At 46.4% G+C, this 25471-nt stretch overlaps 1 long non-coding RNA gene across 1 annotated transcript; it reads left to right on the top strand.

Annotated features, from left to right (window-relative positions):
- The first annotated feature begins 9115 nt into the window (after window positions 1-9115).
- Window positions 9116-10262, top strand: LOC141041918 (uncharacterized). The gene is made up of 3 exons (XR_012203698.1): window positions 9116-9250; window positions 9428-9549; window positions 9819-10262. It is a non-coding gene; the product is annotated as an uncharacterized lncRNA (long non-coding RNA).
- The last annotated feature ends 15209 nt before the right edge of the window (window positions 10263-25471 follow it).

The raw sequence follows: 25471 nt of genomic DNA on the forward strand, positions 1-25471 counted from the left end.
TTTGATTATACTTCCGGTTTATGTGACCCGAACAATGAGGGTGAGAACCCAACTCTGTAATACGATGTTTATTATATGCGTTCATCTTTATTGATCAAGGTTAAGCCGGTGGAATAGGAACCACCCTTGAACACTTTAGACATGATCAAAAAGAACTTCAAATAAAATCCAAAAAAATTGTTTGCAAAAAACGACGTCAAAATTTTTGGAGGCTTCTGATTCGAATACGACCAGAAAACCGTCCCAAAGGGGTTAAGCTAAGATTCGAATACGATCATATAGCCCCCAGTGGCTTTGGCGTTGCCGATCAAGAGGGTACCGACAGCTATGTTCTCTTTGGTTCGAATACGACCTATGTTTGAACAGGAAGCCCCCAAATGACCTTGAGAGTTGTTTAACGACGCTGATTCGAATACGATCCACGTTGGTTCCCAAAGGGGGTTGAGCTATGGTTCAAATATGACCAAGAAACTCCCCAATGAGCTCGGCAGGGTGCCGATCAAAAGGGTATCGACAGCTATGTTCTCTTTGGTTTGAATACGACCTATGTTTGAACAGGAAGCCCCCTAGTGATCATAATTTTTAACGGCTAGATTCGAATACGATCGTAAGCCGGATCAGCCCCCAAGTGATCATGTGATATCATAATGAAAATAACAATGACACATTTACCTTTGAGGGGAAAAAGGACAGAGGTCCTGCTTTATTATTTATCATAATATATACATTGTCACAGAAGTATGTACATTATTAGAGCCGGTGGCTCAAGTGTAATAAGGCCGAAGCTGAGCTATATTCCACGGCCGGCGGGTCTCCTCCTCCGACTTACGTGAATCTTTGTGTTCTCGAACATCGATGAGGTAGTATGACCCGTTGTGCAAGTTCTTGCTGACCACAAAGGGCCCTTCCCAAGGTGGGGATAACTTCTGTGCATCTGTTTGATCCTAGATGAGCCAGAGCACCAAGTCACCTTCCTGAAAGGTTCTGGACTTAACCCGGCGGCTGTGATAGCGGCGCAGGTCTTGTTGGTAAATCGCCGAGCGAGCTGCTGCTACGTCACGCTGTTCGTCCAACAAGTCAAGAGCATCCTGACGCGCTTGTTCATTGTCCGCCTAAACATAAGCCGCCACACGAGGCGAGTCATGACGGATGTCGCTAGGGAGAACCGCCTTGGCTCCGTAAACCATGAAGAAAGGCGTATAACCCGTAGACCTATTAGGAGTAGTATTGATGCTACATATCACAGAGGGTAACTCCTCCATCCAACAACCCGGCGTCCGCTGCAAAGGGACCAAAAGTCGGGGCTTGATGCCTTTCAAGATTTCCTGATTGGCTCTCTCAGCTTGACCATTGGATTGGGGGTGAGCCACTGATGAAACATCAAGTCGAATATGCTCTCGTTGACAAAATTCTTCCATGGCGCCTTTAGACAGATTGGTACCATTGTCAGTTATAATGCTGTGTGGAAAACCAAAGCGAAATATCACCTTTTTCATGAACTGAACCGCCGTGGCTGCATCACACTTACTAACTGGCTCTGCCTCAACCCACTTTGTGAACTTGTCAACCGCCACCAAGAGGTGGGTCTTCTTATCCTTGGACCTTTTGAAAGGTCCAACCATATCAAGCCCCCAGACTGCAAACGGCCAAGTGATTGGAATCATCCTCAACTCTTGAGCCGGCACGTGAGCACGTCTTGAGAATTTCTGACAACCGTCACATTTACTGACTAAATCCTCTGCATCAGCATGAGCCGTCAGCCAATAAAAACCGTGAGGAAAAGCTTTGGCCACAAGGGATTTTGAGCCGGCATGATGGCAACAATCCCCCTCGTGAATCTCTCGTAAAATTTCTTGACCTTCCTCAGGGGAAACACAACGCTGAAAAGCCCCAGTGACACTGCGATGATGCAACTCGCCATTGGCAATTATCATTGACTTAGACCGCCGGGTTATTTGTCTAGCCAAAATTTCATCCTCAGGCAATTCTTCCCGGGTCATGTAAGCCAAGTATGGCACTGTCCAATCTGGGATAACATGAAGAGCCGCCACCAACTGTCCTTCTGGGTCTGGAACAGCCAAGTCTTCCTCTGTAGGTAACTTGACAGAAGGGTTATGCAGAATATCCAAGAAAGTATTAGGCGGCACCGGCTTTCGCTGAGAGTCCAGCCGGCTTAAGGCATCAGCCGCCTCGTTCTTTCTGCGGTCAATGTGCTCTACTTGGTAACCCTGAAAAAGTCCGGCAATGGCATCAACTTCATGGCGATAAGCCGCCATGAGGGGGTCCTTGGAGTCCCACTTGCCTGATACTTGTTGGGCCACCAAATCTGAGTCGCCAAAGCACCTTACCCGGCTTAAGCTCATCTCCTTAGCCATCCGAAGACCATGGAGTAAGGCCTCGTACTCAGCTGCATTGTTAGTACAGGGAAACATCAACCGTAGTACATAACAAAATTTGTCACCTCGAGGGGAAGCTAAGACGACTCCAGCCCCCGAGCCCTCCAATTGCCTGGACCCGTCGAAGTGAATAGTCCAGTATGTGTTATCCGGTTTCTCTTCAGGCATCTGCAGCTTTGTCCAATCGTTGATGAAATCTACCAATGCTTGTGATTTGATAGCCGTGCGTGGCACATACTTTAGACAATGAGGCCCAAGTTCAATGGCCCACTTAGCGACTCTTCCTGTGGCTTCTCTGTTTTGGATGATATCCCCTAAAGGAGCAGAACTAACCACAGTGATAGGGTGGCCCTGGAAATACTGCTTATGCTTCCGGCTTGCCATGAATACCCCATAAACAAGCTTCTTCCAATGTGGATACCGTTGCTTGGACTCAATAAGTACTTCGCTGACGTAGTAAACCGGTCGCTGAACCGGATGTTCCTTACCCGCCTCCTTGCGCTCCACCACGATGGCCACACTGACGGCTCGTGTGTTAGCGGCTACATACAATAATAAGGGCTCCTTATCAACAGGAGCAACAAGAACTGGTGGTTCAGCTAACTGTCTTTTCAAACCCTCAAAGACGGCGTCGGCAGCATTACTCCAAACAAAGTCATCTGTTTTCTTCATCATCTGATACAGCGGTATGGCCTTTTCACCCAACTGGCTTATAAATCGACTTAAAGCAGCGATACGACCCGCCAGACACTGGACGTCATTTATACACACCGGCTTAGCCAGAGAGGTGATTGCCTTGATCTTCTCTGGGTTAGCTTCAATGCCTCTATGAGAAACCAGAAAACCCAAGAGCTTGCCTGCAGGAACACCAAAAACACACTTGGCCAGGTTAAGGATCATCTTGTAGACCCGGAGATTACCAAAGGTCTCTCTCAGATCGTCTATCAAGGTCTCCTTCTCTCTGGATTTTACCACAATATCATCCACATAGGCATGAAGTTGCGCCCAATCTGATTATGAAGACAATTCTGTACGCACCGCTGGTAAGTCGCCTGTGCGCTCTTGAGCCCAAAAGGCATAGACACATAACAGAAGGCTCCAAAAGGGGTAATGAACGTCGTCTTCTCTTGGTGCTTAACTGCCATTTTGATCTGATGGTAACCAGAGTAAGCATCCAAAAAACTCAAACGCTCACAACCCGCCGTAGCATCAATAATTTGATCAATACGAGGGAGAGCAAAAGGATCAGCCGGACAAGCCTTGTTTAAATCCGTATAATCCACACACATGCGCCAGGTGCCGTTCTTCTTGAGCACGAGCACCGGGTTAGCTAGCCATTCTGGATGAAAGACTTCAATGATGAACCCGGCCGCCAAGAGCCGGGCTACCTCCTCACCAATGGCTTTCCGCCTCTCCTCATTAAACCGCCGGAGAAATTGCTTGATTGGCTTAAATTTTGGATCAATATTAAGAGTGTGCTCAGCGAGTTCTCTCGGTACACCCGGCATGTCAGAAGGTTTCCATGCAAAGATGTCCCGGTACTCACGGATGAACTCGATGAGCGCGCTTTCCTATTTAGAATCCAGATTGGCACTGATGCTGAACTGCTTAGATGAGTCACCTGGAACAAAGTCAATAAGCTTAGTCTCATCGGCCGACTTAAATTTCATTACCGGCTCATGCTCCGTGGTCGGCTTTTTCAAAGACGTCATATCTGCCGGGTCAACATTATCCTTGTAAAACTTTAATTCCTCTGTCGCACAAACAGATTCAGCGTAAGCCGTGTCACCTTCCTCGCACTCCAAAGCTATCTTTCGGCTGCCATGAACCGTAATGGTCCCATTGTGACCCGGCATTTTGAGCTGCAAATATACGTAACACGGCCGTGCCATGAACTTGGCGTAAGCTGGCCGCCCAAATAAAGCATGGTACGGGCTTCTGATTTTGACCACCTCAAAAGTCAGTTTTTCCACCCTGTAGTTGTACTCATCTCGAAAGGCTACTTCCAGCTCGATCTTACCAACTGGATACGCCGACTTACCGGGCACCACACCATGGAAAACAGTATTGGACTGGTTGAGGCTTTTATCAGTTAATCCCATACGACGGAAGGTCTCATAATAGAGGATGTTGATGCTACTACCTCCGTCCATGAGTACCTTAGTGAATTTATACCCACCAACCTGAGGAGCCACCAACAAGGCCAGGTGACCCGGATTATCAACCCGGGGAGGGTGATCTTCCCTACTCCATACAATCGGCTGCTTAGACCATCGCAAGTAACGTGGAACTACCGGCTCAACAGCGTTCACAGCCCTCTTATGAAGCTTCTGGTCTCGCTTGCACAAACTGGTAGTAAACACATGATACTGTCCACTGTTGAGCTGCTTTGGATGGGTCTAGTATCCCCCCTGCTGCTGTTGCTGATTACCCTGGCCAGATTGCTGGTTAAAACCACCTTGATTACCTTGAGAATTCTAAAAATTGGAATTTGAACCGCCGCCCGGGCCATGAAAGGCACCGCCACCTGAGCCGCCGCCCTGCCCATTGTTACCGTTGAACATGTTGGAATTCTTGAAAGCTTTCATGATCGCGCAATCTTTCCATAGATGAGTGGCCGGCTTCTCCCTAGAGCCATGCCTTGGACAGGGCTCATTTAACAATTGCTCAAGCGTCGGGCCTGACCCACCAGACCGAGGAGGCGGTCTCCCCTTACGTCGGTGATTGTTACCCTGTGCGTCGGTGTTGGCCACAAACTCCATACCATCATCAGCCTTGCGCTTATTACCTCCTTGACTCGCCGGGTTATGCTGAGGGCCCTTGCCGTTACCATTCTTCTTTCCCTTCCTTGTCTTTTCCTCATCAGACGCGGGATCCTTGGTATTATCAAAGTCGGCGTACTTGACCAGAGCCGCCATCAGCGTACCCATATCGTTGCAATCGCGCTTGAGCCGCCCAAGCTTCATCTTTAGGGGGCGCAAAACGACAATTTTGCTCCAACATTAAGACCGCAGAGCCGGCATCCATCTTATCAGACGAATGTATTATTTCCTTGACCTGGCGTACCCAATGGGTTGTAGACTCGCCTTCTTGCTGCTTGCAGTTAGTCAAATCCACAATTGACATAGATTTCCTACATGTATCTTTGAAGTTTTGGATGAACCGGGCTTTCAGCTCTGCCCATGACCCGATGGAATTAGGTGGCAGTCCCTTCAAGCAAGTGCGGGCAGTCCCATCCAACATCATGGTGAAGTATTTGGCCATCGCCGCTTCACTGACCTCCAGCAACTCCATAGCCATCTCGTAGCTTTCAATCCATGCTCCGGGTTGTAAATCAGCCATGTAATTAGGTACCTTCCTAGGCCCTTTGAAATCTTTGGGCAGACGTTCGTTACGGAGAGCCGGCACCAGACAAGGGACACCTCCGGTCCTCGTAGCTATGCCTGCCTCGATAGAAGCTGTTGGGTGAACCAGAAAAGGCTGGTAAGCCGTCAGCTGAGCCGCCTGCTCAGCCTCTTGACGTGCCCTGTCTTGATCTCCCGCGTTAAAGGCTCCATTATGCACCGGGCCATGGCCAGCTGGCAAGTCACGGCACCGGACGTTGCTTGAGCCGGCCGCTGAAACCATGTGTCTGCTATAACTTGGGCTCCGGCTTGGACGAGGGGTTGAATGAATCCTGTCCCAGCTATATGAATATGCCTCCTGTTGTGCCAAAGCCGTCTGAAGAAGTTCTCTGACCCTGCGGGTTTCGACCGCCGTTGGAGAATCACCCTCGACTGGGAGAGCCGCCAGTCGCGCCGCTGCAGCGATCATGTTTTCCAATGGATTAGAATAATGACCCGGTGGTATTGGCACGTATTGAGGTGGGGCAGTATTCACACGGGGAGGCCCCATCACTTGCGGCTGAACCAGCGTTCCAGCCCCGGGTGCCGTGATTTCTGGCGGGTTACTAGGCCCTGCACCGGGCGTGTTGAAGAGGTTTCGAGGATCATAAACCGGAGGGAGCCGAGATTGAGCCTTCTGATGCCTCCTTCTCATGACCTCGTTGGATGGGTTCTGATCCATCGTGAGCCGGAAAGACTGCGCCTGAATCAGCTGAGTCTGGGCGTCCAGAGCCGCCCGTTCTACAACCATCCTGATTCCTTCCGCTGCCAGATCTTCCTTGGCTCGTGCTATATCCAGCTTTAACTGTGCCACCTCTGCATCATGTTGAGCTTGATCCGCTGGGACGACCGTGGCGGTTAACAGGGCAGTCATCTTATCCGTGAGATCCATCAGCACCTGAGCCGGCGAGTGCACAGGGCCTCCTACCCCAGTGGCGGAGTTTTGAACAGGTTGCGTGCCGGCCATGAAGATTCATACCCGGCTGGGCGGCTCAAAAGGGTCCGGAATACTGTCGCCATCGGAACAACCCCCGAGCCTGCCGTCTCGAAGTTGATACAACGAGTCCGTCTCACCTGTGGATGATTCACCATCAGAGCAGATGGCCGTCTCATCGCTAGATCTAGATCCTTCAGAGAGTCCTCCGTGGATGCATCCCACGAAAGCACGCTTCAAGGCAGGCAGAGTCCGGGCGGGTCTCGCACGCTGAGCCGTCTCGATGAGGTCGGTGCAGATGTCCGGCTCAGGGCCCGGCTCGCCGATCTTGCCAATGAAAATGTGGATTCCGCCGAAGGGGACCCGGTACCCGTACTCGATTGAGCCGGCATCGGGGCCCCAGCCCGCGTCGTCGATGTAGAGCTTGCCGCGACGACTCTTGGTCATCCGGCCCACAGCGTATCCCTTGAGCCCTTCGAAGCTGCCCTTCAAGAACTCAAATCCACCGTGCGCTGGCCCCATGGTGGGCGCCAACTGTCGTGGAATAGTCACGGCAGATGCCCTCGTGAAAGGACTTAGTCGTGGAGCCATCGCAACTAGGAAGCTTAAAGGGGTTAAAGCGGGACAAAGGACACGAGGGTTATACTGGTTCGGCCCCTTACGGTGAAGGTAAAAGCCTACTCCAGTTGAGGTGGAATTGCTAGGGTTTCGATGACCAGGGAGCGAATCCGCTATGCCTGGCTACCGATTTGATGTTACTTGCCTTAAGCCATGGGCGGGTCATCCCCTTATATACACGGGTTGACGCCCAGCGGCCTACAGAGTCCCGGCCGGCTTATAAACAGTATCCGGCTCGGTGACTAGTTAATCTTGCCTTACAACACAAGTCATGCCATTACGGCGGTTTACCACTACGGGCCTTAAGTCGCCTACGGACTTTAAGCCCTTTATTGAACCGCCATCTTCAAGCTGGATATTGGGCTTCATATAATGAATTGCTATAGCGTAACCCGGCCCCTGGCCCCTCCTGGGCGGGTTACACCAGTAGTTATATCCCCAACACCGAGCGTCGTCGTAGTTGGACGTTAATTACCGGGCATGCAAAGGCCGTGCAACCTTGTGGTGCAGAGGAGGCGGTGTGGGCCGGGCGCCCGCGTAACTATGTGGTACGGAGGAGGCGGTGATGGACTGGCGGCGCCCGTGCAACCATATGATAGGGAGGAGCAGGTGATGGGTCAAGTGCCTGTGCAACCGTGTGGTGCGAAGGAGGCGGTGATGAACTGGCGGTGCCCGTGCGACCATATTACACGGAGGAGCAGGTGATGGGCCAGGTGCCTGTGTAACCGTGTGGTGCGGAGGAGATTGTGATGGCTCGGGTGTGCCGAAATGAGGGAAAGGGGGAAATATAGAGACATGGGCGGGCCATGAGGCGTGGTGATGACTTACGGCGCCCATGCAGCCATGTGACGCAGAGGAGGCGGTGATGGGCCAAGTTGGCGGTAACCATGCGCTGTGCAATGATACATCACTTTGATAGGCGTGGATATAGTTGGCCGTGTCATTAATTTCCCTCGTACCAGTCTACCAGATGTGCATGAGCGACATCTAACCCTTTTTTTCTCACAAAAAAGATGCCCCTTTGATCCAAAATAAATGTCGTGGTTTTAATTCAACGATTAAGCGACACGTAACCCATCAAGTGTTGGACACATGTAGTTGGATGGTTGACCCAAACAGTAAACAATACCTACTGTTGGATGATTAGGAGGACATTGGTATCCCATGCTCACCAGAGTTCAAGTCCCAGACTTGACATTGATGCTTGCATTCTTTTGGCGATATGCGTTCAGTGAAAGGAGACATTCCCATCGACTATGAAGGCATCTATGGCGGCTTCGACAATCCCAAGATGATGTGTCGGCTTAATATCTCGGAGGAGCTCATATGAGTAGGATGTGCGTGCATGCATTCATAGGATGAGTGTATGTTTGTGTATATGAGCAGTTTCGATTGTACTGTATTAAGAAAATCTACTCACCTAGTAAGAGATCGTGGTTCTCCTAAAAAAACTGAGTGATTCTTCTAAAGAAATAAGTGACATGGTATTGTAGTGACGTGGTATTCTTCTAAAGAAAAAGCCATGTCCCAGCCACAGAGCGCTCACAGCCCTTGAATTCAAGGGAGCTTAGATATTGTAGTTATGTTGCCATCCTTGACGGTAGGTTTATCCGCCAATTATCAGAGCACTTCTTTATTTCTAAGTCAATGGACTGTGTATGGTGTTTGGTCTCCTTTTTGGAAAAAAGAAGTACAAGCAGCAGTTCAGCCCCAACAGCCAACAATGATTGACCGAATCAAATATAAGTGGTGATGCTCCAGCATCTAGCTAGTATATATCCATACCACCTCCTCCTCTCTCCTTCCTCTCCGTTTCCCCTGTGGTGCCGACCTCACCCACCACCTGCAGCCTCGAGCGAGCTCGTCCACCGAAGCAGCGGCTGCCTCATGGCTCATCATGCGACGGACGTCCATCAGTGGTGATGCCTCCTTCCCCCCTAGCTAATTACTGTGCTTTGTGCCTCCCATCGTGCTTATTGGTCGCCATGGCCGGGTCTCGGGTGGAGCATCGATGGGATGAGGGAAATCTCCCCCCGTGATCGCCTGAGAAAACTACTTGTGGCTGCTTGCATCTTTACGTACTTGTTGTTTTGTAGGCTCTCCGCCACGGGTGCGCTCCTGGATGAAGACACTTCGCTATGGCTGTCGCCGGGAGATAACCCGGCTGATGGTGGATTGCTCGTGGGTTCAAATGGAGACACGTATTATATGCCACCTGGTAACATATCTCATCTCTCATCTTGCTTTGTATCATCTTCGTGTTTGCATCATCTAGATTCTAGATTGAGCTGGTGTAAAGAGAAACGAAAGAAAAAAAGAGATTGTTGCGATGTTCTGCAACTGTATTCTGAACGATTTCGTGACTATGTTTTTTGTGCAAATTCTTGAGCGTAAAGAGGGATTCTTCAGTACACACAAGCATGTCTTCAGTTTACAGATTATAGCTTGCTACTATCATTATTAACCCTGGCTACTATGTTTGGGCAGACACGGCACGGAAGTTGGATGACACTGTCGAGGAGGAAAATCTTTCTGGACAAACTCTAGGGGAGAAACTTTGGAGTTTTCTTATGTGGTGGCGTCAGGAAAATCCGGTTGATGATGCTCCTGTGTCACCTGGACAATAGTTTGGTATAAATTATTTGTGTGATGTGCAGCTTAAATAAAAGGAGTTCTTTTACTATAATAAAGCCCTTCTCAGTATGAGGTATTTGTTATCTAGTTTTGCAAGTTGTTTGCTAAAGTCTTTCGACTACGATATGATGTTGCATTGTTTGTTCTCACTTCTCAGTCCTGCTGTAGTAGGAAAAATTAGTTGCATCATATGGAAAGCAGAGATAAATTGCAGGAGTCCAATAATATGTAGATGCTGGTGACCTTGTTCATGTTTTGTCATTCTTCAAAATGTAACCAGTTATCTGGATACCAAAGAACTGGTTTGTAGACCTAGTGACGAGAACTTGGTGTTGTGCCCTTGCTGACCTGGGTTTAAATCTTGTGGGATCGAATTATGATAGGCCAACGTTAGCCAATCCCCTAGAAATAAAGGAGCAAAACGGCGGAGTAAACTTAGTGGAGCATTTTTACTCCACTAAGTTTTGGCCGGACCTAGTCGAACTTCTAAATTTAGCGGAGTAAAAAGCAATTTTTCATAAGTTCAACATATATTCGATTTAAACAAGCAAATTTCGACACAATGTACATAAGCATCCGCCAAAACATAGTCTAGTTTAAACATAAACATGAACTTGAACTTAAAACTAAACATAATTTACATTATAAACCACCTAAGCATAGTCAAACTAAAACCTTAATCGTCGGACTTATAGAGGGCAAGTCAGTCCGCCCGTGAAATCCTACCACCCATGGGGTCTGGCCCTGTGACGTCATCGCCGCAGTCGGGGAAGATCCTCCGCGATTCTTCAATGTCGAAGTCGCTATCGCCCCGCCATCCTTCTCGTCGTCCGAGAGGTCGACGATGATCTCCCCATCGGTCGCGCGCTCCGCCTCCGCGAAGATCTAGCGTTCCGCCTCCACCAGCTCGGGGTACTGACGGCAGAGCACTAGTAGAAAAAGGCCCATTTGTCCCGGTTCGGAAACCGGGACTAAAGGGTCGATACTAAAGCCCAATACCTTTAGTCCCGGTTCTTACGAACCGGTACATATGGGGCTCCACGTGGCCGCTGCGGCTTGCCCAGGCAGGGGGCTTTTGTCCCGGTTGGTAGCACCAACCGGGACCAATAAGTATCCACGCGTCAGCAATTCAGTGGCTGTTTTTCTTTTGAAAGGGGGGGGGGTTAATTTGGGGGTTTTGAAGGTTTTGTAGGGTTAATTTAGGGGTTTCATATATTGTGTTACCTAGCTAATAGAGAGAAGTGTCATCTCTTATCTCCGCGCTTGGTCGACGCTACGTACTATATGTATAGAGAGGACTCGACACACTAGCTTGTAAGCAAATGAAGAAAACCATTAAGTACACAAGATCGTCATGAACATATACAAAGAGAAGTGATCGACCTCTCTTTCTCCGAGAGATTGGTCGAACAACAAGTTTTCGTACATCTAACCAACGCTACTAGCTACATATATACAATATAAGATCTCTTACAATCCCTAGCATATGATTTCAACTTCCACATGGTATTCTCCGTCTTTATCTATGACGTGGTCAAGAAAGAATCCCGCCAATTCCTCTTGAATTGCTTTTATTCGATCTTGTGGTAGGAGTTCCTCCCGCAGCTCCCAAAGCTAATTTGAAGAAAGGGGTCAATACATATATATGAATGAAACTCAACACAAATGATGGTAATAAAATAAAATTGTGAATATTATTGCTTACACACTTCAAAATCTTCTTTAGAGTAGCCCCGCTTAGAGGTCGTCGCATTGTAGATGTACTCGCAAACGTAGTATCCACAAAAATTATTCCCGCCTTGATACGTCTCCATCGTATCTACTTTTACAAACACGCTTGCCCTTATTTTGGACTCTAACTTGCATGATTTGAATGGAAGTAACCCGGACTGACGCTGTTTTCAGCAGAATTGCCATGGTGTTATTTTTGTGCAGAAATAAAAGTTCTCGGAATGACCTGAAACTTTACGGAGAATATTTTTGGAATATATAAAAAATACTGGCGAAAGAATCAGGACCAGGGGGCCCACACCCTGTCCACGAGGGTGGGGGCGCGCCTACCCCCCTGGGCGCGCCCCCTGTCTCGTGGGCCCCCTGAGGCTCCACCGACCTTAACTCCAACTCCATATATTCACGTTCGGGGAGAAAAAAATCAGAGAGAAGGATTCATCGCGTTTTACGATACGGAGCCACCGCGAAGCCCTAAACTCTCTCGAGAGGGCTGATGTGGAGTCCGTTTGGGGCTCCGGAGAGGGGAATCCGTCGCCGTTGTCATCATCAACCATCCTCCATCACCAATTTCATGATGCTCACCGCCGTGCGTGAGTAATTCCATCATAGGCTTGCTGGACGGTGATGGGTTGGATGAGATTTATCATGTAATCGAGTTAGTTTTGTTAGGGTTTGATCCCTAGTATACACTATGTTCTGAGATTGATGTTGCTATGACTTTGCTATGCTTAATGCTTGTCACTAGGGCCCGAGTGCCATGAATTCAGATCTGAACCTATTATGTTTTCATGAATATATGCGAGTTCTTGATCCTATCTTGCAAGTCATTAGTCACCTATTATGTGTTATGATCCGGTAACCCCGAAGTGACAATAATCGGGACCACTCCCGGTGATGACCATAATTTGAGGAGTTCGTGTATTCACTACGTGTTAATGCTTTGGTCCGGTACTGTATTAAAAGGAGGCATTAATATCCCTTAGTTTCCAATAGGACCCCGCTGCCACGGGAGGGTAGGACAAAAGATGTCATGCAAGTTCTTTTCCATAAGCACGTATGACTATATTCGGAATACATGCCTACATTACATTGATGAATTAGAGCTACTTTTGTCTCACCCTATGTTATAACTATTGCATGAGGAATCGCATCCGACATAATAATCCATCACTGATCCAATGCCTACGAGCTTTTCACATATTGATCTTTGCTTAGTTACTTTTCTGTTGCCACTGTTACAATTACTACAAAGCTGCTACTGTTACTTTTTCCACAGTTACCATTACTTCCATACTACTTTGCTACTAAATACTTTTCTGCAGATATTAAGTTACCCAAGTGTGGTTGAATTGACAACTCAGCTGCTAATACTTGAGAATATTCTTTGGCTCCCCTTGTGTCGAATCAATAAATTTGGGTTGAATACTCTACCCTCGAAAACTGTTGCGATCCCCTATACTTGTGGGTTATCAACACTATTTTCTGGCGCCGTTGCCGGGGAGTGTTGGGGAACGTAGTAATTTCAAAAAAATTCCTACGCACATGCAGGATCATGGTGATGCATAGCAACGAGAGGGGAGAGTGTTGTCTACGTACCCTCGTAGACCGTAAGCGGAAGCGTTTATCAACGCGGTTGATGTAGTCGTACACCTTCACGATCCGTCCCGATCAAATACCGAACGTACGGCACCTCCGCGTTCAGCACACATTCAGCTCGATGACGTCCTCGCCTTCTCGATCCAGCAAGAGGGGCGAAGTAGTAGATGAGTTCCGGCAGCACGACGGCGTGGTGACGGTGTTGGTGAAGAACAATCTCCGCAGGGCTTCGCCTAAGCACTACGAAAACTGTGACGGAGGATAAACTAGAGGGGACGGGGTTGCCGGCACACGGCTTGGTGTTTCTTGATGTGTCTTGGGTGCTAGCCCTACCCCTATATTTATATGTTGAGCCTTGGGGTCGAAACTTGGAGTAAAAGCCTCCACAAAGTCGGTTTCACCCGAAAGGCAAGAGTCCTTCTCGGACTCCAGGGCCAGACTCTAGGGTTCCCGGCGTCTGGACCCAGATGCCAGGGACCCTGGCGTCCGGCTCCTGGACTCCGCAAAACTTCCTTTTGCGCTTTCCAAAAACCTCGTGGGCTTTCCCCTTTGGCCCAGATAAAGTGTTCTCGTGCCCACACATTTCGGGAAACATCCGGAACCCCTTCCGATGGATTTCGGAACCCTTCCGGAGATCAAACACTACTATCCACATATCAATCTTTACTTCCGGACCATTCCGGAGTTCCTCGTCATATCCGTGATCTCATCCGAAACTCCGAACAACATTCGGTCACCAACATACATAACTCATAGTACTATATCGTCAACGAACGTTAAGCGTGCGGACCCTACGGGTTCGAGAACTATGTAGACATGACCGAGACACCTCTCTGGTCAATAACCAATAGCGGAACCTGGATGCCCATATTGGCTCCTACATATTCTACGAAGATCTTTATCGGCCAGACCGCATAACAACATCCGTTGTTTCCTTTGTCATCGGTATGTTACTTGCCCGAGATTCGATCGTCGGTATCTCAATACCTAGTTCAAGTGCTAAGCTAACGGAATGGGTCAAGTCAATCACATCATTCTCCTAATGATGTGATCCCGTTAATCAAATGACAACTCATGTCTATGGCTAGGAAACATAACCATCTTTGGTCAACGAGCTAGTCAAGTAGAGGCATACTAGTGACACTCTGTTTTTCTATGTATTCACACAAGTATTATGTCTCCGGTTAATACAATTCTAGCATGAATAATAAACATTTATCATGATATAAGGAAATAAATAATAAGTTTATTATTGCCTATAGGGCATATTTCCTTCAGTGAGCATAGCTCTATTCTTTGAGTCACTTGGGATTGATATCTGCTGATCACTATGAGGAACTTGAAAGACGAAAAAACCAAGATTTATCCCTCCACTACGAGGGGAGGTAAGGAACTGCCATCTAGCTCTGCACTTGATTCTCCTTCTGTTTTGAATAAACTTGCGACACCAAAACCTGCTTCTGCTATTAATTCTGATATGTCGCATGTTATTGATGATGCCACTTCTGCTATGCATGATACTTATGATGAAACTACTTCTATGCTTGATAATACTATGCCACTAGGTGAATTTCTGGATGAACAACTTGCTAGGGCTACAGAGAATGAAATTATTGAAACTGATAATATTGATGAAAGTGATGATGAAGATTCTCCCCCTAGATATGAATAGCCTGTTGTGCCCGAGGGTTATGTTATGATGAAGAAACTGCTAGAGATTTTCTTGCTTGCAATGATAGATATGATCTTAAGAAAGTATTAGCTAAGCTAAAAGAAAAATGTTAGAATGCTAGAATGAAATATGACCCTGTTTTTGCTACTTCACCTATCTGTATTACTGATAAGGATTATGATTTCTTTGTTGATCCTGAGATAATTACTTTGGTTGAATCTGATCCTTTTCATGGCTATGAATCTGAAACTGTTGTGGCACATCTTACTAAATTAAATGATATAGCCACCCTATTCACTCATGAGGAAAAAATTCGTTATTACTATATCCTTAAGTTATTTCCGTTCTCGTTAAAGGGTGATGCTAAGACATGGTTTAATTCTCTTGATCCTGGTTGTGTGCGTAGTCCCCAGGATATGATTTATTACTTCTCTGCTAAATATTTCCCCGCTCATAAGAAACAAGCTGCTTTAAGGGAAATATATAATTTTGTGCAAATTGAAGAAGAGAGTCTCCCACAAGCTTGGGGGAGGCTTCTCCAATTACTTAATGCTTTGCCTGATCATCCTCTCAAGAAAAATGAAATACTTGATATCTCCTATAATGGACTAACCGATGCTTCTAGAGACCACCTGGATAGTTGTGCTGGTTGTGTTTCAGGGAAAGAACAGTCGATCAAGCTGAGTTGCTATTGAATAATATGTTGACTAATGAAAACAATTGGACACTTCCTGAACCAACTCCTAAGCCAACTCCGAAGAAAAGGGGTATTCTATTTCTCAGTCCTGAAGATATGCAAGAGGCAAAGAAATCTATGAAAGAAAAGGGTATTAAAGCTAAAGGTGTTAAGAATTTACCGCCTATTGAAGATATACATGGTCTTGATAACCCGACACGGGTAGTAAAGGTAAATTCTCTCTATAGATATGATAAATCTGAAATCCCGTCTACTAAGTTAGCTAGCCAATGCTTGGATGAGTTTGATGGTTTTATTGTTAAACAAGAAAACTTCAATGCTTATTTTGGTAGACAATTGAAACGTAATGCTTATATGATTGAACACTTGAGTGATTATATGTCTATAGTTAAAGGCGAACTTAAACTTATTAGTAAACATACTTCTATGGTTACCACTCAAGTAGAACAAGCGCTTAAAGCTCAAAATGATTTGCTCAATGAATTAAATAACAAGAAAAATGATAATGTTGTTAGAGTTATGACTAGAGGGGGTAAAATGACTCAAGAACCTTTGTATCTTGAGGGCCACCCTAAGAGAATTGAGCAAGATTCTTAGAGAACTAATGTTGATGCACCTAGTCCTTCTAAGAAGAAGAAAAAGAAAAATGATAGGACTTTGCATGCTTCTAGTGAACCTGTTGTTGACACACCTGAGAATCCCAATGATATTTCTATATCTGATGCTGAAACACAATCTGGTGATGAACATGAACCTAGTGATAATGTTAATGATGATGTTCATATTAATGCTCAACCTAGCAATAACAATGATGTAGAGATTGAACCTGCTGTTGATCATGATAACCCACAATCAAAGAATCAACGTTATGATAAGAGAGACTTCGTTGCTAGGAAGCACGGTAAAGAAAGAGAACCATGGGTTCAGAAACCCATGCCTTTTCCTCCTAAACCATCCAAGAAAAAGAATGATGAGGGTTTTGAGCGCTTTGCTGTAATGATTAGACCTATCTTTTTGCGTGTGCGTTTGACTGATATGCTTAAAATGAATCCTTATGCTAAGTATATGAAGGATATTGTTACAAATAAAAGAAAGATACCAGAAGCTGAAATTACCACCATGCTTGCCAATTATACTTCTAAAGCTGGAATACCTAAGAAATTAGGAGATCCAGGAGTACCAACTATACCATGCTCCATTAAAAGAAACTATGTTAAAACTGCTTTATGTGATCTTGGAGCCGGTGTTAGTGTTATGCCCCTCTCTTTATATCGTAGACTTGATTTGAATAAGTTGACACCTACTGAAATATCTTTGCAAATGGCCGATAAATCAACTGCTATACCTGTCGGTATTTGTGAGGATGTGCCTGTTGTGGTTGCAAACGTTACTATTTTAACGGACTTTGTTATTCTTGATATTCCCCAGGACGATATGTCGATTATCCTTGGTAGACCCTTTTTGAATACTGCAGGGGCTGTTATTGATTGCAACAAAGGCAATGTCACTTTTCATGTTAATGGTAATGAGCATACGGTACACTTTCCGAGGAAACAACCTCAAGTCCACAGTATCAATTCTATTGGAAAAATTTCATCGATTACTATTGGAGGTTTTGAATTTCCTCTTCCCACTGTCAAGAAGAAATATAATATTCTCGTTATTGGGGATGTGCATATCCCTGTTGAGGTAACCTAGTGCTATTCGAAAATTCTTCGGTTTCATGCGATTCGGAATGAGTTTGTTAACAAGACTTGATCAACTTTGTTAGTGGATTCCTTTTGATGAGCATGACATGGATGAAGTTAGAAAGCACAACTTTTTGTACCCTCCTTTTACTTTCTGTTATTTAGATTAAATTAAGAAAAATATTATTTTTTATCTGTTTTCTGAATTATCCGTGCAATAAAAAAATACCCTGAAAGTAATAGTTTTCAAATGTCCTGAAATTGAAATATGATTTTTTCTAGAATATTTAAGAATATCTAGCACTGAGAACACATCAGGGGGAGCCACCACCTGGCCACGAGGGTCCAGGGCGTGCCCACCCCCCTGGGCGTGCCCCCTGCCTCGTAGGCCCCACGTGGCCCCCCTTCACTTATTCCTGCACCCACACACTTCGTCTTCCGCTAGAAAAAATCACCACACAGCTCAAACTCGTGTTCTAGCTCGTTTTGCTGTGATTTTCGATCTCCTTGCTCAAAGCTCCACTCACAAAACTGCTTTCGAAGATTGTTCTTCGGTATGTGACTCCTCCAATGGTCCAATTAGTTTTTGTTCTAGTGCTTTATTCATTGCATATTTTTGCTGCTTAGGTGACCCTGTTCTTGAGCTTGCATGTCAAATTTATTTGGTCCCAAGTAGTTCTAATGCATGATATAGTCTCTAGGCACTTGTGGGAGTAGTTGCTATGAATTTCGTTGAGTTTGGTTCACTGATATTTTGAGTTACTAAAAATTTCAGGAATTTTTCAGAGGAAGAAATATGTTTAGGAAAATGTACCAAGGTGGTTCCTCAACGAAGCAAGGACCCAGGCTCGCAATATGTGAGCCGGACTATGAACTACCAAGAGAAGCTCAAGTGCGGCCTTGTGAATGTCCGTCAGAAGATTTTATGGTGCAAGCAGGAATTAAGGATGAATTTGACGCGTATGTGCGTAATGCTGAACTCGAGGGCTTTGTGTCAGATAAGTGCCCTCAATATCATTACCTAACTGATTCCTTTGTGAGAAGGTTTAAATTTACATCATCACGCAATTCTCACACTGTCCTATTTGATCTTTATGATAAATCTTATACCATGGACTTAGAAGATTTTAACATTGCTTGTAAACTCCCGCAGTGGGGTAATGCTAGTGAACCTCAAAAATCTGAATTTAAAGACTTTCTTGCTAGCATAACTATGGGGGAATCTAGAGAAATCACGCAAGCTACCATAGGGAGCATCCATTTTCCTGTTATACATTATTTTGCTCTCTTCGTGGGTACATGCATTAATGGTAAAGATGAGGCTTGTCACATGTGCGTTCCAGATCTTTGTGTCCTCAAGAGTGCGGTATTAGGTGATAAACAATATAACTTGGGGGCCATCGTTGCACGAAGGTTGCATCTTAATAGTTTAAGTGGAGACTTGTTTGGTGGAATTTATGCAACTCGTGTAGCTAATTATCTTGAGATACCTATACATGAAAATGATATGGAATTGCCTCCTGCTTATCTAGATTATAATGCTATGGTTCGTCATCAGTTTGTTGAGAGGAATGAACAGTCCCTCCAATATCGACTAATCTTTGACAGACGTCGGGCTGTCCATATTGCTCTCCCTGCTCCTACTTTCTTTGACTTTCTGGCAAAGGGGAGACATGTCATAACCAGGGAGGAGGCAATCGAGTACGAGAGGAGGCCGGAAGCAGCTCGCCTTCAAGTTGCAGCTCGTGAGGCATGTAACGCCCACGATGCGGCTATATCTCCCACGTGTCGAGGCACGACTTAGAGGCATAACCGCATTGGAGGTATTGTCGCAAGAAGGGTCATCTTCAGACAATCCCATGTAATGAACAAGAATGGGATAACAAGAGTTGGCTTACAATCGCCACTTCACACAATACATAAATTAATTCATACATCATCCAAAATCCACACACCGACTACGGTCAAATACAAATGAAAATAAGATAACCCCAAATGCTAGATCCCCGATCGTCCCAACTGGGCTCCACTACTGATCATCAGGAAACGAAACATAGTAACGACCACGTTCCTCGTCGAACTCCCACTTGAGCTCGGTTGCGTCATCTGTACTGGTATCGTCGGCACCTTCAACTGTTTTTGGTAGTATCTGTGAGTCACGAGGACTCAGCAATCTCACACCCGCGAGATCAAGACTATTTAAGCTTATAGGAAAGGATGGTGTAATGAGGTGGAGTTGCAGCAAGCACTAAGCATATATGGTGGCTAACATACGCAAATGAGAGCGAGAAGAGAAGCAACGCAACGGTCGTGAAGCTAGAAATGATCAAGAATGATCCTGAAACTACTTACGTTCATGCAGAACTCAAACTGTGTTCACTTCCCGGACTCCGCCGAAAAGAGACCATCACGGCTACACACACGATTGATGTATTTTAATTAAGTCAAGTGTCAATTTCTCTACAACCGGACATTAACAAATTCCCATATGTCTCATAACCGCGGGTACGGCTTTTGAAAGATAATACCCTGCAGGGGTGTCCCAACTTAGCCCATTATAAGCTCTCACGGTCAACGAAGGATAAACCTTCTCCCGGGAAGACCCGATCAGTCTCGGAATCCCGGTTTACAAGACATTTCGACAATGGTAAAACAAAACCAGCAAAGGCGCCCGAATGTGCCGACAAATCCCAATAGGAGCTGCACATATCTCGTTCTCAGGGCACACCGGATTGTCCAAGCTTCCGATAGGCGAGCCCAGAGTTGCCCCTGGTGGCCACCGGCGGCTGACGGGTTGGACCAACACTCAGAGGAACACTGGCCCGGGGGTTTAAAATAAAGATGACCCTCGGGCTCGCAAAAACCCAAGGGAAAAAAGGCTTAGGTAGGCAAGTGTAAAACCAAGGTTGGGCCTTGCTGGAGGAGTTTTATTCAAGGCGAACTATCAAGGGGGTCCCATAAATCACCCAACCGCGTAAGGAACGCAAACTCAAGGAACATAGTACCGGTATGACGGAAACTAGGGCGGCAAGAGTGGAACAAAACACTAGACATAAGGCCAAGCCTTCCACTCTTTACCAAATATATAGATGCATTAATTAAATAAGAGATATTGTGATATTCCAAAATATCCATGTTCCTACATGGAACCAACTTCAACTTCACCTGCAACTAGCAACACTATAAGAAGGGCTGAGCAAAAGCGGTAACTTAGCCAAAATACGGTTTGCTAGGAAAGGATGGTTAGAGGCTTGACATGGCAATATGGGAGGCATGATATAGCAAGTGGTAGGTAGCACAGCATAGCAATAGAACGAACAACTACCAAAGCAAAAATAGAAGTGATTTCAAGGGTATGGTCATCTTGTCTGCAAGGTTCTCAGAGTTGTCGAAAGCTTGATCCTCGTATGCGTACTCAACAGGTTCCTCGTTCATGAACTTGTCTCCCGACTCTACCCATAGCAAGAACACAAGCAATGGAACCACAATCCATCACGGGAAATGCACAAGCAACATGATGCAGTAGATGCATGATATGCGAGATGTGATATGCGATGCATATGCGTGCTCCAGAAGAAAAAAGGATGAACATGGCAGCAACCTGGAAAACCAAGTATGCCACTGGAAAGATGAGATGATTTCGGTCGAAATCGATATAAAGATCACCGGAAACGGATGCAAGGTTTGCAAATGGCAAGCAAAACAAGAATGACATAAATCTGCGATTAACAGCATGATAGCGCTTAGAATACATCAAGTAACTATACTACAGCACCCCAACATAGCAAAAAAGCATGTGGAAGTAATCTACAGGAGATGCTTGACAAAAGATGAACACTGAGCTACAGCTAGATCACAACATAACAGGTTCAAACAAGCATGGCAAAAGTGCAAAAGATATCATCTTCACAGACTTGGTGAAAATGCTGAACATGGCTGAAACAGCATCAGGCAGCAATGTTCAGAGCAAGAAATCAACATGCTACAGGAACTTAACATAGCAAAACCAGGTATGGAATGAATCTACTAAATTTATAGAACAAAAGTCCCTTACTGGTCATGAGCCAAAAAGGATCAGAAGATATGATGGCACCCATGTAAAAATAGCAAGTTCCGTTAACAGGTTTCAGACTTGGTAGAAACAGAGCATGGCATTAACAGAAATATGAAGGCATCTTTGTGAGCTCGATTCACTCATCACAAAGCAATGTATGACAAAACAAGCATACTACAGCAATATGGCATGTTCATGAAGCTAACCATGGCAAGAGCAAGTTCATAGCATGTATGGATCAACTACAACAACCTTGGCAAAATTGAATATCATGATTACATTCTGCCAGGAATATTTTATAGCAAAAGTAGAGCAAGATTAAGACATGCTAGGGCACTCAATAATTGCAAACAGGGGCATGGATGGATAGAGCATAACCATATCTACAAAACATCCTTACTGAACATACTCAAAATAAGCATGGATCTCACTGTAGACACATGGATACATGGCAACAAAATAACAGCAGGTAAAGGACTTTGCAAAATTTTAAGTCCCTGAAAACAGAAACATCATAAAGCCTAGTTTGCATGCTTGTGCTAGTTACCACATAGATCACAAAAATACATGGCATACACCTCTGTAAAGATGGCATGTCAAAACACCTGTAGAGCTCATGCCCATAAGATGCACACATCAAATGCAACAAAAATAACAAAACATCAAGTTCTGATAAATAACAGCAGTACACATCATATAGCACTCTTGCACCAGAGATTCGGGCATCAAAATGGACTCAAACGAGCATGGCACAATGGCACAAAATGAAGAGCATCTCGTGAAGAACATTTCAATATATCGTGCGCATGAAACGGAGCAGTATGCAATGAGATATGATGTGATGAACACAAAAACATAATGTAATTACGGGACTTGACAGAAATATCACCTCCCGAAACAGATCTAGGGTTCGGGGCACGGACGTCGAGGCGCGGCGCGAGCTTGCCGGAGGACTTGCCGGAGAGGGATGGGGAGCTCGCCGGAGGAGGGGAAGCGCTGGATCCGGGCGCGGGGTCGCCGGATCTTCGACGGAGGAGGCCGGGAGGAGGGGCGCGGTCGCCGGAGGCGGCGGTCGCGGGCACGGGCGTCGGCGACTCGGGCGGCGCGCTGGCGAGCTGCTCCGGCAGCGGTGAGGCGCGACGGAGGCGGGGGCGGTCGCGGCGGCGGGGGAGCGCGCGACGGGCGGCGGGGCACCCTCGGGTGCGGGCGGCGCCGTACGGGCCCGCGGGCCAGTGGCGGTGGAGCGGCGGCGCTGCCACGTGGCGGCGTCTGATTGGCGCGGGTGCGGGCGCGGTTCGTCCGGCGCGGGACGGACGCGTCCGGCGGCGGAGAGGGGAAGGGGTTAGGGTTTGCACCGCGAATTTGGAAGGGGAAGGCATATATATATGTAGAGGGAGCTAGGAGACTCCAAATGGAGTGCGGTTTTCGCCCACACGATCGTGATCGAACGACCGAGAGCATAGAGGTGACTTAGATGGGTTATTCGGCTGTTTGGAGGGGGGTTTGGCTGCAACACACAAAAGGCCTTTGCGGTTACCCGGTTAACCGTTGGAGCATCAAACGACCTCCAATTGGAACGAGACTTGATAGGTGGTCTACCGGTGGTGTACCAAGGCCACTTGACAAACCTCGGTCCATTCCGAGAACGTTTAACACCCGCTCACGAAAAGAAACAAGAGGGGTGCGCCGGTGCATGTGGGAGTGTCGGATTGCAAAATGGACAACGGGGAAAATGCTCGGATGCATGAGACGAAACACGTATGCAAATGCGATGCACATGATGACATGATATGAGATGCATGACATGAACAAAATGCAAACGAAATACAAAACCCGACCACGCAAGGAATATCATAACACATAGCCGAAAATGGCAAGAGTTGGAGTTACAAATATGGAAAGTTACATCCGGGGTCTTACAACACTCCACCACTACGAGAGGATCTCGTCCCGAGATCTAGGACTGAAAGAACTCCGGATATTCAGAACGGAGGTGGTCCTCGCGCTCCCAGGTGGCTTCTCGGTCGGAATGGTGCGACCACTTCACTTTCAGGAATTTGATTGACTTGTTGCGAGTCTTGCGCTCAGTTTCTTCAAGAATAGCAACGGGGTGCTCATGATAAGACAGATCTTCTTGGAGATCAATCTCTTCGAAGTTGATGGTGCGCTCCGGAGTCTTGAAGCACTTGCGAAGCTGTGACACGTGGAACACATCGTGCACCTTCGCGAAGTTGGACGGAAGCTCAAGTTGATAGGCGAGGTCGCCTCTTTTGCCAATGATCTTGAAAGGACCTAGTATCTAGGGGCAAGCTTCCCTTTGATACCGAAGCGACGAGTGCCTTTCATTGGAGAGACGCGGAGGTAGACATGGTCTCCGATCTCGAAAGCCAAGTCACGGTGCTTGCTATCATAGTAACTCTTCTGGTGCGATTGCGCGGCTTTGAGATTTTCACGGATGACTGTACACATTTCTTTAGCCTCTGTTATTAAGTCATTGCCAAGAAGTTGGCGTTCACCAGTCTCTGACCAATTGAGAGGAGTACTGCACTTTCTGCCATATAGAATTTCGAATGGGGCCTTGCCCGAACTCACTTGGAAGCTGTTGTTGTAGGAGAACTCGGCATATGGAAGACAATCTTCCCACTTTATGCCAAAAGAAATGACGCAAGCCCTGAGCATATCTTCAAGGATTTGATTGACTCGCTCGACTTGGCCACTAGTTTGAGGATGGAAAGCTGTGCTGAAGCGAATGTTGGTGCCCATGGCCTTCTGGAAGGAGTCCCAGAACTTAGAAGTGAAGATGCTTCCACGATCGGAAGAAATCAATTGTGGAATGCCGTGCAAGGAGACAATCCTGGAGGTGTATAGCTCTGCCAACTGAGCTGCTGTGATAGATTCTTTGATTGGAAGAAAATGAGCCACTTTAGTAAGCTTGTCGATGACAACGAAGATAGCATCATTTCCGCGCTTGGACTTAGGAAATCCAGTCACGAAGTCCATTTCGGTATGATCAAACTTCCATTCTGGAATAGCAAGAGGTTGGAGGAGACCAGCTGGTCGTTGGTGTTCTGCTTTCACCCTTCGACAGACATCACATTCATTCACGAATTGAGCGATTTCTCGCTTCATTCGAGTCCACCAATACGACTGCTTGAGGTCATGGTACATCTTCGTACTTCCAGGATGAATGGAAAGAAGAGAATTGTGTGCCTCGTTCATAATGACTTTCCTTAGATCACCTTTAGGAACCACAATCCGGTCCTCGAAGAATAAAGTGTCTCGGTCATCAATGCGATAGCACTTGTATTTGGAAAGACCCTTGTCAATACCACGTTTCACCTTCTTCACCATGGTATTCAGGAGTTGTGCCTCACGAATTTGATCTTCCAAAGTAGGAGAGACTAGGAGGTTGGCAAGAAAACCTTGAGGAACAACTTGGAGATTCAGCTTGCGGAAAGCTTCACAAAGGTCCGGTTGGAAGGGCTTGAGAATTAAGCTGTTGCAACAAGCCTTCCTGCTCAAAGCATCTGCAATGACATTGGCCTTGCCTGGAGTATACTCAATACTCGGATTGTACTCTTGAATCATTTCGACCCATCGAGTTTGCCTGAGGTTGAGGTTTGGCTGAGTGAAGATGTACTTGAGACTCTTGTGATCGGTGAATATGTCCACTTTCCTTCCCAACAAGAGATGTCTCCATGTTATTAATGCATGGACAACTGCCGCCAACTCAAGATCATGAGTGGGGTAGTTCTTTTCGTTGGGCTTCAACTGACGAGAGGTATAGGCCACAACTTTCTTCTCTTGCATTAACACAGCACCGAGACCTTGAAGAGAAGCATCACAGAAAACTTCGAATGGCTTGGATTCGTCAGGAGGAGTCAAGACAGGAGCTGTGACGAGTTTCTCTTTAAGAGTGTTGAAAGCAACGTCACACTCAGGAGTCTAGACATACTTCACATGCTTCTGGAGGAGGTTGGAAAGAGGCTTTGCAATCTTAGAGAAATTCTCAACGAATCTTCGGCAATAGCTTGCAAGACCAAGGAAACTGCAGAGCTGCTTGACATT

The sequence above is a fragment of the Aegilops tauschii genome, chromosome 2 (genome assembly GCF_002575655.3).
Source record: "Aegilops tauschii subsp. strangulata cultivar AL8/78 chromosome 2, Aet v6.0, whole genome shotgun sequence".
NCBI lineage: Eukaryota > Viridiplantae > Streptophyta > Magnoliopsida > Poales > Poaceae > Aegilops > Aegilops tauschii.